This window comes from Schistocerca piceifrons, chromosome 2 (assembly GCF_021461385.2).
Source record: "Schistocerca piceifrons isolate TAMUIC-IGC-003096 chromosome 2, iqSchPice1.1, whole genome shotgun sequence".
Classification (NCBI taxonomy): domain Eukaryota; kingdom Metazoa; phylum Arthropoda; class Insecta; order Orthoptera; family Acrididae; genus Schistocerca; species Schistocerca piceifrons.
This window is the reverse complement of record NC_060139.1, coordinates 303,527,785-303,542,460: the sequence shown is the minus strand read 5'-3', so window position 1 is coordinate 303,542,460 and position 14,676 is coordinate 303,527,785.

The window sequence follows — 14,676 nt, the reverse complement described above, 5'->3', positions numbered from 1 at the left end:
TGGTAGAGAAGGGACCCATGGTATCCGGAAACTTGTTACAGAGATTGCATTTAGTTTGATTGCTTACAGCTTATGTATCTTTGCATCTATGTCGCACTGAAAATATCTGAACAATAGTTCAAGTGTCGACGGAAAGGGCTGTGTCTTTCGTTTGGAAACAAACTCGTTCGATTCACTCAATGCTCTTGCTGTTGACAACAGTAATGGCCACTCCACTCTTCGCTCTCAAACTTTCTTTGGTGCTGTGTATAGACGATGACATGTTTACAAGAGATGGCATGTTCAATAATAGGAATAAACATGTGTGGGACGACGAAGAACCACACACACTGATGTGTCGAAACCATGAACGCAAGTTTGGTGTCCGCCACGACTTCCTCTACTGTGACAATCTCTTCATCTCAGAGTAGCAGTTTCACCCAACGTCTTCATTTATCTACTGTATATATTCCAATCTCTGTCTTTTCCTACAGTTTTTACCCTGTACAGATCTTTCTAGTGCCACGAAGGTTATTCCTTGATGACTTAAAACATGTTCTATCATCGTGTCCTTTCTTCTTGTCAGTGTTTTCCATGTATTCCTTTCTTCGTCGATTCTGTGGTGAACTTCCTCATTCCTTATCTTAGCAGTTCACCTAATTATGAACATTCTCCCGTAGGGTCTCATCTCCAGTGCTTCGATTCCTTTCGTGTCCCGCCTTGCCACTGTCCAAGATTCACTTCCATGCCATACTGTGCTGCAAACCTACATTCTCACAAATGTCTTCCGCAAATTAAGGGCGTTGTTCGGTAGTAGCAGACATCTTTTGGCAAGGAATGTTCCCTTCGGCTCTGCTAGCCTGCTTTTAATATCCTCTTGTATTGGAGATAAATGAAAAACGGAAGACAGTGTCAGTCCTTTCTATCATTCCCTTTGGAGGAGAAGTATAATAGCGGACAAAGAAAACTGAAGCCTTTGGTTAGAGTGCGGTCAACGACAAGGTTTTAGAAGTGGATCAGAAGCTCAGACTGAGGAATATTAGGTATGAGAATTAGCCTTACTCTTTTAAAATGAAGTAATACAGCTTTCTCAAGAGGTTTATGAATTCCATGAAAAAGCAAAGCTGATGGCCAGACGGGGAATTGAACGCCGATCCTCCCACATGAGATCTATTGTGTTAACATTTTGCCACCTCGCTCAGTAACAGCGAACGAGCACGACATGAATGTACCGTATTGCTCTTACAGTAGTTCCTAACTGAAACGTTCTTCTTAAGAGTCCACGTTTTGATGAACCGAACGAGGTGGCAATTCCAACTTCCACTGGGCATTCCTGTTTTAGATTTACCGCGGTTTCCTCAAATCGTTTGACACAATTGGTGGGAATGTTCATTTTCAAGAGCTAAGCCGATTTCCGCCCCCAGACTTCCCCAACACGAGTTTCTGTTCCATCTTTAATAACCTTGTGGCAGACGTGAAGTTAACCACTTGGTGCGTTTTTCTTAACTGACCTGTAAGTTCAGCCGTAAGGATAAACCCTTCAAGTGTGAAAATGTTGCATCCGGAATAGTAATGAAATATATGTCAGTATGCACTGACTGGGAATAGTAATCAATTCATTACGTTTCTCTATGTCCACCATCAATTATGGAGTGCTAATCATTGATAGCAAAGAATCAGGAGCACAAAATCTGTGCCGAAAAATTGTGCAAAAATCTGTAGGAAATTAGCAGTGTTGGCAAGCATATGCCCTTACGAATAAGACATTTCCCAAAGGATTGGGGTTCATAACCAACTTAACACCATGCATATATTAGGTTGCTGCATAAGTTCGAAGCGTTTTTCCCGAAGATTAATAGGCACAACAGATACACATAAATAGAGACTTAAGTCAGCAGTAATATATTCGCCTTCGCTATTCACAACAGTCTTCCAACGCTGGGTAACTTTTCAGTTCCGCTACTGTAGAAATCATGTGAGTTTGAGGTGAAGAACTCGTCGAGCATTTTCGTCCTGAAAGGAAGTTCCTTGATGGCTGTTCGACAGAGAGCGGAAAAGGTGAAAATCTGAGGGCGTTATCGTGGAATAGCATCACTTCACTCAGTTTTCCTGGTCGTTGTTCTTGGGTTGCGTCTGCAAGACGTCTCAGTTTTTGACAATAGATGTCAGCAGTGATGGTTACACTTCGGGGAAGCAATTCCTAGTACACCACACCGTCGCTGTTCCATCAGACACATAAAATTATGTTTTGTGGGTTTGCACAGACCTTTGTACGGGGAGTTGCTGTTTTGTTTGGGCTGAGCCATTCCTTTCTTTTCCTTACGTTAACACGAAGACACCATTTCACCACACCAGTAACGCTGTAGGATAGGAATGGTCTGTTTGTCCATGAGCCAATTAATGGCAAAAAAGCAGAGATGCTCATGGGGGTACCCACTTACAGCATGCGGTACCCGTACACCCGGTTCTTGAACCTTCCTCTTCGCATGCAAATGTCGTACGATGGTGGAATCATCACAGTTCATCGAATTTGCGAGTTCTCGAGTACACTGACGTGGATCATTGTGCATAATGCGTTCAAACAGTCTTCATCAAAGTCGAATGTTTTCCTGAACGTAGAGAGCCACTAATGTCAAAAAGATCCTAATTAAAGCTAGAAAACCATTTTATAGCCGTGCTACACTATATGCAGTTCGGCGTCTGTAAGAGATTTCCTTCCACCATAGGTATAACATATGAAGACATACAGATCGAAGACGTTGACAGACTTAAATTCTTGGAATTACAACTCGACAATAAATTAAGCTGGGAAGGGCATACCATACAATTGCTGAAGTGCCTAAACAAGTCTGTATTTGCAGTGAGAATGACGTTATTGCAGGAAATATAAATGTAAAATCTTGCATACTTTGCTTACTTTCATTTTATTACGTCATACGGGATCATATTCTGGGGTAGCTCATCAAACCCACCAAAAGTTTTTGGCGTACAAAAGCGGGCAATAAGAAAAATTTGTTGTGTAAATTCAAGACCATCATGTAGAAACCTGTTCAAGGAACTTTATATTCTAGCCAAAGCTTCTTACTATATTTATTCCTTAATGAAATTTTATCCTAGTAATTAATCTCTATTTCCAACCAATAGATCAATACTATGAATAGGAACAATTTACTTACAGCTCTAAAATCACTTACCTTGGTCCAGAAAGGGGTCCAATATTCAGGAACATACATTTTCAATAAGTTTTCAGCAACCATTAAAAACCTGGTTTCAGAGAAAGCGCAGTTTAAATAGAGTTTGAAAGGCTTTTTGGTAGACATCTCCTTCTACTCTATAGATGAATATCTTAACAGGGACTATTAAACCAGCTTAAGGAAAAATGGCTGTTAGATTCAGTGTTGATAGCACTTGGTCACAAAAGCCAAGATTAGGTATTCTGTGTATGATAAATTAATTAAAAGTGCATAACTATGTTTCATTCTGAGAATGTATTGATTCTATAAATATTAGCAGTTCCAGTTTACCGTCATGTATTCACGTATTTTGACAATCTGTGAGTATTATATTCAAATGTTTTACGTTTTTTATGTTACAAGTTCTGATATGTTCCACACCCATGAGAATCATCTCATTTTTGAGCCTATGGAACTAAAACTGAATCTAATCTGTGTCCAGTGGCATTATCCCCACACACGGCATAAATGTTTTTGACTGTCTCTGCTACTGTCACCCCTCTATTGAACTCAAACAGAAGAATATGTTGAAAATGATCCGAGCTGTCCTCTTGTCCCTCCATATTCTAGCGTCCACAACCCATTCACTACCTCAAAATAACAAAATGACTATATGTAAACTCAAATAGCAACAGTGAACTACAAAGTAAAAAATGACAGTCGATAAATAAACTCGTAGCAACCGGAATACCAATATGCAAACCAGGTGCTACGAAGCTATGCACCAACCTAATAAATCCACATTTTCAGCCACTACAATATCAGAGTAAGTTTCACGACTTTCTTCAAGCACAGGCAAACTGTCTACCTAACCGCTGGGTCTGTACTAGACGTTTCACCCATCGGTCCACTTGACACTGTATTACATAGACTACCATGTCACTCCAGGAGTGTTTAAAAATGTAGAATAGGAGCTACATCATCTGCTTCTGAGTATCCTCCAAATTCTGAATCTTCTGTAACTTCTTCCCAACAAATCATTAAATTATCAGCCAGAGATTCATCTACTATGGAACTACGCCACCTCTGCGAAGTCATTCTCATAGACAGAGCCAGAAAGATGAAGACGCTCTTTGATAGATAATATATTTGGGACAAAATGCTACACCGTTGCAATTTTGCGCGGTAGCGTAGTCCATTGTTTCCTCAACAGATCTTGGCGCGCGTTTTTCAGCAGATGACAGTGCACCAAACAATGAGGTAAGATTGTCATTTGAACAACCCAATGCTGTACTTAAGTTATATCGGAAGTACGAAAACATGATGGAGGTACAACGGCAACGGCGTAATGTGTGTGAAACCACGCCACCAACACGTACAACCATTCTCAGTATTCGGAATAAATTTGAAGCCGGCGGTACTGTTCAGGATATGCATAAGGAAAGGTCGACAAGTCCAGCTTCCAGCGATGTTGTGTTTCAACATATCATTAAGTCACCTCAAAAATCTGTGAATCAGGGTGCACGTGAAAGTGAGAAAGCCGATCAAGCGTAGGACGAATTTTGAAGGCTGCAGAAGTGGGAAGTGTACATTCCACGATCGCTGCACGCTATGAACGAGGACGGCCCGGATCGAAGGATGGAGTACTACGAGTTATTTGAAGGCATGCTTCAAGAGGATGACTGGTTTGAGGGGATGGTTATCTAGTGTGACTAAGTGCAATTCAAACTAAACAGTACTGGGCTCCTGAAAAATCTACCGGATGTTAATTAGTGGTGTGGTCTGTCATCGCGCGGTTTCATTGGTCATTCTTCTTTGAAGGTACCATAACTGATGAATTGTATCTTCACACGCTGCAAACATTGATTTTACCTGCCATCCGAGAGCTGTTCGGAAGTGTAAGTTTTTAACAACAAGATGACATTCCGTCTCACTACCACAGAGATGTCAGAGTCTACTCTGGAACTCTACCTGGACGATGGATATGTCCAAGAGGAGCTGTTGAGTACCCACCACGGTCTCCAGTCCTTACACCTCTTGACTTCTACCTATGAGGCACCTATAAAAATGAAGTTTATCTATACAAACCAGCTACACTGAACGAGCTACGAGAAACCATCAAGGCGTCCTGTGAGGCTATCACACCGCCAACACTGAGAGCCGTGATCAGTCAACAGTTCAGTGGTATCGACGTTGTTTGGCTGCTAATTCCCGTCCAGGAATTGTAAAGGTATGTCGTTTTGTTCCATTATCATTGTATAAATTGAAGACATTAAATATTAAAATGAGCCCGTGATCATTCGGATTGACTATCAAAGACTGCCTAAATTTTTCTGGACCCCTCTGTAATCTAAAAGAAACACTCACAAATGTCAGTGTAATTCCTCTAACTGTAGAAACTAATCAAAAACGAGTTAATAATACGGCTATTACACTTAAGCGTGTGCTTTAACAGTTTTCGTCATGCATATTTCCATTATTCATCTTTCAGGTGCATTATCAGTGGAAATAATTTGCATTACTTCAGTGGCTAACAGTTTTGAGACAACTTCTGAAGCAATATTATCTGCAATGATCATTCTTCATTAGAAGAAGCATTGCAGTGCATGTAATCAGTAAAACTGTATGTAACTAAGAACTGCATTCACGATAATCTATATGTTTCCATGTACGGCACGCAAGAAAACTACATGTAAATATTCTTACAAACAACTCCCGCATTGATTTAATACTTTATACTGTAGTAAATTTTACTGTTGATGGAACTTTACGTCGTTTATATTATAGAATGTGAGAAACGTACATCTACGTTTGACAAATACTACCTGAACACAGAACCAGCTCTGAAGATGACTGCCTCAAAGCCCAACCGTAAATATTCATACCATTACCCACTTGATCGGTGATTTCTCATGCCTTCCGACTTATAAACATAAGGAGGAACTGTTGTGAATGAAGTAATAACGATAAAATCGATTATTTGTAGTAAACATGGTCATAAACAACATTTAAGACTGGTGGTATATATGTTTACTGCTGTCATTTAAAGGATTAACTACATAATATGTAGTAATTTCAAACAAGTTAAACGCCAACCACTCAGTCTCTCTCACTAACTGCCTCCTGTCCTCCACACACTTCGTGTGAGATTTATTTTTAATTGGCTTTAGGGACATGCCTGTAGAGCCATTTCAACAATGAAAAGTTAATTATGACGATACGAGAGTAAGGACAACACAGATCCCCTTCGTGCGGTTGGTTACCAAGCAGTATTGCATCGTCAGGCAGGAGTCCCATTTGAATCCAGGAATACAGTACCTACACAAGATACGGAAAGAGGATGTTCTGCGTAGAACTGGCGAAGAAAGGAGTTAATGGGAAACACAGAGAACAAGAAGAAGGGACAGGATAGTAGGACATGTGTTAGGGTATGAGAAATTAACCTCTACGTTAAGAGAGAGAACTACAGAGGGGAAAAACTATAGAGGAAGAAACAGATTGTAATAAATCCAGCAAAGAATTGAAGGCAGAGTGCAAGTACTGCCCGGCAATGAAGCGGTTGGCGCAGGAGACGAATTCGAGGCGGACCGCATCAAAACACTCAGAAGACTGATGGAGGGAAAAAAAGAAACACACTAGTAGTCTAAACTCTACACTGTAGGTAATAGCGATCGATTTTCCACTTCATCCATCACCAAGAGACTTGCCAGAACTCCATCTACGACAACTTATTAAATTCTCCCGCGTAACGATAAATATTGGTTTTTTTGAGGCTGTATTTTGTCACCGTATTTAGCGTAAGGGAAACTAGAAAGAGTGCACTATATACTGATTTGCTGTTCCAGAATTAATATAAGCAATTTTGGCGAGTAGCCAGTATTTTCTGTCGAGAGTTTGTGAGAAACTGGCTGCTGTCAGAAAACTGATTGTCACCAAATCACACTATAACTAGAAAGGACCTCGCTGGTCATTCGCAGACAGCACTAACTCTGTCTTGTGCTGATTGTCCTCACGCTGTGCTGTTGAGCCCGAATTTATTCATTTAGCCACCTCGTGTTTGGTCATTAGATACCCCTAATGAATCTTGTATTGCTTCAATTACTGCTCTCGCCTTTCCTGTTACGCCTCCTAACCGATCCACGAACTCACCTCTCGTCTTCTTTGCTGTACAATGTCGTTACATTAATTGATGCAGCCGGCCGACGTGGCCGTGCGGTTAAAGGCGCTGCAGTCTGGAACCGCAAGACCACTACGGTCGCAGGTTCGAATCCTGCCTCGGGCATGGATGTTTATGATGTCCTTAGGTTAGTTAGGTTTAACTAGTTCTAAGTTCTAGGGGACTAATGACCTCAGCAGTTGAGTCCCATAGTGCTCAGAGCCATTTGAACCATTAATTGATGCAGCTCCTTGTTAACTATTCTGTAGACTTGCTTTTTCCTACACGGCTCCTTCAGCTTGTTCGATATTTTCTATTACGAAATCATCAAATTTCCTCTCTCCTCGTCACTTTTTATTCAAGTCTCTGAAGCATACATGCATTGTTATTGAGCAAAATCGTACCATCGATTTGAGCACTGTATAATGAAAAGTAAGATCTCCCGCTAATATGTTTTGGAAAGACTGGAAGATAAGGTAGTGTTGTTTCAGAGGTTCAACTAAACATTGACCTAAACTCAATAGGAACCTCAATCAACATACTGACCAACTCCGTTCCTCTCAAACGCAATTCCACTATCGTATCATTGCGACTCGTAGTTCTCTGTGACTCTGATGCTCGCATTTTATGTGGCAAGCAAATGAAACGTTGACTGTCATTACACTTCACAGAGGTATTGGGGAGACTACCGAACGTAGTAGTTGGTTTCGAGCGTTTGATCATGATGAAGTAGGACAACTGAGCATTAAGCTCACGAACTTATCCCGTTCTGTTTTCCTGCTCACTGAGAAACAGGTCAGATGCTGCGAGAGGAACCGCCGTTTATGGCTGGGATATACGACCAGTAGCGACATAAAACGGACGGAGAAGGGTCTGGGTTCCTGGGGAGAGAGACGTCCTGGTAATCCAACAGCTGAGCTCTCTCTGATAGCTCAAACGAAATGTGTGTTGAGAAATAACCAGGATAACCTGTTCGTCCTTCCAGGAAGTACGTAATGAGAAGAATACAACAGAATCCAGGTCAAACATAAATTAACAAAAATCTCATTCGCTTCCAGAAAAGCGCAGTAGGACATGGAGCTTACATCAGCTGAAGATATGAGATGCTGAAAACGTAGTATTTCCGTACGTCATCAACAAACATAAAGTTGGTGAAAGTTTTTTAATTAGAAAAATTCGTTATATAACGGAGAAGGTATTTCACGTTAAGAAATAACTTCACAAGCATAACATACCGGTGAGTAGAGACATTTGGGCTCCAAAGATAATAATGTACGTAATACAATAGGTTTCGGCAACAAATATTCTTATATTGTAAGTAAAATTATATGTTGTTTGTAAGTACATCTTCAAGTTCAGGCAACTTTTGGATTTCAAAGAACATATTTAATGAAAGACATTATCATTTGACATCTGAGATTTGACATGAGTCTATATCAATCATGTTGCAATGATACGACAGTTCCTACATTGAGCAAATTACTTGACAAATGTAAAAAGTTTTTTATGTTAAAACCAGTTTTCTTTTGATTCAGAACATAATTTGACTGTTTAGATATGTGTAAATACTTTACTAATTCCATCAGGAAATTTAGTACTTCTGATCAGATAGAACATTAATATGGGGTGTGTCCATACTTCGCCGTAAACTCCGCTGAGGAGACTTTCAATGAAGTGTCCGAATGAGTGTGGAGGAGTGGCACCTCATTCCTCCTCAAGAGCTGAAACCAGAGAGGGTAGTGATGTTGGAACCTGTGGACTGAAGTCGAGGTTCTAACTCATACCAAAGGTGTTCCATTGGTTTCAGATTGGGAATTTGGGCAAGCCAGTCATTTCAGCAGTGTTCACAAACCACTGCCTCACAGGTGCTGCTCTATCGCAGGGTGCGTTGTCATGCTCATACAATCATCGTCTCCGAACTGTTCCTCTCTTGCATGCGTCCTTCCGCATTTAGCGTTTCCTTAAGAGCGATATGGGGACCACGCCCAAACCACGAACAACACCCGCTTATCATAATACCTCCTACTCCACACTTCACTGTTGGCACTACGCATGACAGGTAACGTTCTTCAGGCACTAGCCGAACCCAAATCCTTCTATCGGATTGCCACAGGGTATAGCGTGATTCGTCGCTTCGTGTTGTGTCTAGGAATCCTGCTTACTTGGTGGGCTAGACAAACAATTATACGACTTGTATTGATAAGTTTTATTGCAATAAGACAATTACTATACTTAAATTTGATATTAGGTAGATGTGTCGCAAGCAAAGGGCGACATACAAAGTGATCAGTCTTCCTGAAAATAGACAAACACAAGTCTGTGCTACATAGAGATTCCTGAAGAAGTGGCTAATATTGACGCTGCTATCGAAGTGGGCCGCCACCAGTCGGCCGCGACGCTTATGTCATCTTTACCTAGGGGCCGCTGCTGTCGCGTTGTCGTCCTGGAAGGGGATCGATCAGCGTGCGATTAGCTGACTTCTTCTCACACCTTCCTCGTCTTTCTCGCTCCCAACTGGCGTGCCGGCGCTGACTTTACGCCGTAACACAGCGGAATCACTCATTTTCAGCCAACCACTGTGCAGTGGCGTCTCTACACCACATCATGTGTCGCTTAGCATTAACTACGGAAGTGTATGGCTTATGAGGAGCCACTCGACCGTTGTACCCCATTCTTCTTAAATCTCTACGCACAACCGTTGTGCCAGCGAGATTGCTGGTAGCATTTTGGAACTCGCGGTTTACTCCTTCCGCTGCTTTCTATCGACTTTTTACAACCACCTTTCGCAATGCTGGCTGGTCCCTGTTCATCGTTACATGATCTCTGCCTGCTGTTGGTTTAGTTGCAGTTGTTCCTGCGCTCTCCCACTTCACAGTCACATCACCAGCAGTCTACTTGGATCGATATAGAAGGGTTGTAGTGCCCCTGATGCATGTGTTAATCAGGTGACATCCAGTTACCAGTCCAGATTGGAAGTCATTGCGCTCCCAAGACCGCCCCATTTTGCTGTGTCTGCTTTTCTACTGACAACACGACACTCCCCGCCCCCGTCTGATATTAGCGAGTCCGCCTCTCTTAATATCTAGTGGTCAGTTCCGCACTGTATAGTGGTGTCCGGATACTTTTGAACAAATAGTTTATTTATCTTTACATTTGGTGAGAAAGTTCTTCCTTACATTATGTACATGCGTTTTTTACGCATGCATATGGATATATAGCAGTGAATATATGGCACGGATATGCTACAGCTATAATTAAGAAAATGATTCCACAGTGCTGTACAATTAAGTCATCTTATATCTAGACTGCCGCATCTGTCACTGTTCTTATATATTTCTTTCCACGTGACACAAAAAATATTAGTAACTACACTGGAGAGCGAAAGAAACTGGTACACCTGCCTAATTACGTGCAGGGCCCCCGCGAGAAGCATAATGCCGCAGCACGACGTGGCATGGACTCGACTGATGTCTGAAGTAGTGCTGGATCGAACTGACATCATGAAACCTGCAGGGCCGTCCATATATCCGTAAGAGTACGAGATGGTGGAGACCCATTCTCAACGGCACGTTTCTAGTCATCCCAGATACGCTCAATAATGTCCATGTCTGGGGAGTTTGGTGGCTAGCGGAAGTGTTTAAACTCAGAAGAGTGTTCCTGGAGCCGCTCTGTAGCTATTCTGGACATATAGGGCGTCTCACTGTCATGCTAGAATTGTCGAGGTCTGTGGGAATGCACAATGGACATGAATGGATACAGGTGATCAGACAGGATGCTGACGTACATGTCACCTGTCAGAGTCGTATCTAGACGAATCAGATGTCCCATATCACTCCAGCTGCACACGCCCCACACCATTACAGAGCCTCGACCAGCTTGAACATTTCCCTGCTGACATTCAGGATCCATGGGTTCGTGAGGTTGTCTCCATACACGCATACGTCCATCCGCTCGATACAATTTGAAACAAGACTCGTCCGACCAGGCAACATGTTTCCAGTCATCAACAGTCCAATGCCGGTGTTGACGGGCCAGGGCGAAGCGAAAAGCATGTGTCGTGCAGTAATCAAGGGTACACGGGTGGGCCTTCGGCTCCAAAAACCCATATCGGTGCTGTTTCGTTGGATGGTTCGCACGCTGACACTTGTTGATGGCCCAGCATTGACATCTGCAGAAATTTGCGGAAGGGTTGCACTTCTGTCACGTTGAACGGTTCTCTTCAGTCTTCGTTGGTCTCGTTCTTGCAGGATCTTTTTCCGGCCGCAGCGATGTCGGAGATTTGATGTTTTACCGGATTCCTGATGTTCACGGTACACTCGTCATTTGGTCGTACGGAAAAATCCCTACTTAATCGCTACCTCGGAGATGCTGTGTCCCATGCACGTGCGCCAACTATAAAACCACGTTAAAACTCACTTAAATCTTGATCATTGCCGTTGTAGCAGCACTAACCTTTCTAACGACTGCGCCAGACATTAGTTGTCTTATATAGGCGTTGCCGACCGCAGCGCTGTATTCTGCCTCTTAACATATCTCTGTAATTGAATACGTATGCCTATAACAGTTTCTTGGCCCTTCAGTGTATTACATCCAACGTACTATATAATTTTTTTCGACATTCTAGCCTCCGTCTACACTTATTATTTATTGCCACTCATGCTACTTCCACTATCAAATTAACTGTTCCTAGATAGCGTAGCAGATGTTCCAATAAACTGCTCCTCTTTGCTAAAAATACTCCAAAGACATTTTGTTTTGTATTACTTGAATCCATAACTCATCTTTCCGCTTAACGATAACAGTCAACGTTTTTCGATAGTAAGGCATTTAAAATGCTCTATGTTTCCGTCTTCTTGGATTTTACAACGTGCACGTTTCACTTCCATAAAAGACCGTGCTCCGGACATACGCTTTCTAGACCTTATTTCTCAGTTCTGTATTAGTATCTGAAACCATTAGAGCACTTTCACTGAGGAAAGCTGTTTTCGCCTGGGCTAATTTACTTCTGATATCTACCTTGTTTCGTCCATCCTGTGTAGTGTGCCTTTCTAGGTAGGAGAATTCTTTTTCCTATTAGTGAATCGTTCTTAATTTTTACGTTAAGAAATAGGTTGTCCTCATTTCTTCCACTCTTCATCAGCTTTGTTTTTGCTTAACTTATCCTTAAGCCACATTCTGTGCTTGCAGTGCTGTAATTTCTTTAAATGGTCTTTTGAGCCTTACTTGCATCAAGTCAGTAGGGATATTAGGTTTGTTACCCTTGTCCTTCTGAACTTTTTCCACTTCCTTCATGTGTCTTAGACGCAAAAGTAAAGCGATAGTGGTAAGGAACAAAATTTCCGAAAAGGAATGTTAAATATCGTCGCCTTTGATCAGAAAAAAAATATTTTGCAACAACAACTAACTCAAGTACACCCTAAAAACATCGCGATAAAAAAGCGATACTGAATCACGTAGTAACAAACATGGTCATCTGAAGACAGCAGGGACGTGACAACCTATTTTAAGCACTAAAAGCGATAGTTGCTAGAAACATAAGTAGTTTTGTTACGACAGTCTTTGAACTGAAACAAATGCAGTGCAATATAGATGTGCTTAAGTTTAAAAAAAATCTTCCTCACTACAGCATTATAGTGAACTCACTCTGACAACATACTTTTTTAGCACGTTCAGTACATCAGTCTAAACCTAGCAGGGGATGCAATAAATGCTACTTACATGAAAAAATAATTTAGTTTATTACGTAATGTGGAGCGTTTGTGAACCAATGGAAGTCTTTAGTGGCTCAACATGTCAGAGATTGGTAAAGGTGTATTGAAGAGCTTTCTGCAAAGCCTTGTAGGCCTAAAATCTTTCTGAAAGCTAATGAGCTAACGCATGATAACTATTGAAAGTAAATTATGCTTTAGGAAATCTTTTTAACCTAAATGCTGTAGTGAGAGGTTTATACGACGGATGCAACACGGTTGTCATCTAACCAGGGTATTCTATGTGCAGAGAGGTATCATTATGCCATTTCTCATCTAGTGATTTCGGGAAAAAAAATTTTAAAGCGCCAAAGTAGTGAGGAGTTTTTTTTTTTAAAAAAAAAAAAGAAAAGGCCATTTAGAACCACAGGGTACGGTGGCCGATATTGCAGACGGGTGAGATCTAAATTCCTTTGACATTAACATTATAAAGTTTTCAAGGTCGTGGAACTCTATTTAAGGTGTTGGTTGAAATGGTTCAAACGGCTCTGAGCACTATGGGACTTAACTTCTGAGGTCATCAGTTCCCTAGAATTTATAACTACTTAAACCTAACTAACCTAAGGACATCACACACATCCATGCCCGAGGCAGGATTCGAACCTACGACCGTAGCGGTGGCGCAGTTCCAGACTGAAGCGCATAGAACCGCTCGGCCACACCGGCCGACATTTAAGGTGTAATCACAAAGGACAACCTTTGTTTGTAGCAAATATATTTTGAAAAATACCAATCACTCAGTTATTGCTGTGTTCTCTCATAATATTTTATAGTACTCACACAGCTTTGCTCTACGACAGCTTAGAATTAAGACAATACACTTTGTAATATGGACCATTTCTTCTTTCAGTCAAACATCAAATGGTTCAAATGGGTCTGAGCACTATAGGACTAAACTTCTGAGGTCATCAGTCCCCTAGAACATATAACTACTTAAACCTAACTAACCTAAGGACATCACACACATTCATGCCCGAGGCAGGATTCGAACCTGCGACAGTAGCGGTCGCGCGGTTCCAGTCAAACATCAGTAAGCAGAAGATCAGTCGTTATTGTGCGATGGCCTCGAACAGCCTCTATTTACTTCTAAATCATTATATTTTTCTCAATAGAAACAACAAATTGCAGGAGAAACACCTCACATAACGATGTGTAAGTGGACTTCCTCGGCCGCGCCATGTCGGATGAAATAATTAGACTCCATGGGGCCTGAAATCTGGTGTTCTAGGCACACTCTTGACACTGTGGGATTTGGAATACTAAATTCCCTAGCGATATCAGAAATGAAGTGTGCCATGCCACTAGCTCCAAGTACAATCCCGCGTTCAAAGTCTCTTAATTCTTGTAGCGCAGCCATTATCACGTCGGAAACCGTTTCACATGAATCACCTGAGTGTAAATGTCATCTGCGCCAATGGAATGCTCTTTCATACCTTGTGTACGCGATACTACAGCCATTCGTATATGTGCATACCGCTATCCCATGACTTGTGTCACCTCAGTCTATATTCACAAATACTCTATTCGTAACAACAAATCGCATAATTCAGGCATACGGAACGTCAGCACCTTAATGCCAGACCGCCCTCGTTCTACACAGGTCGATAATGACGGCCGCTGT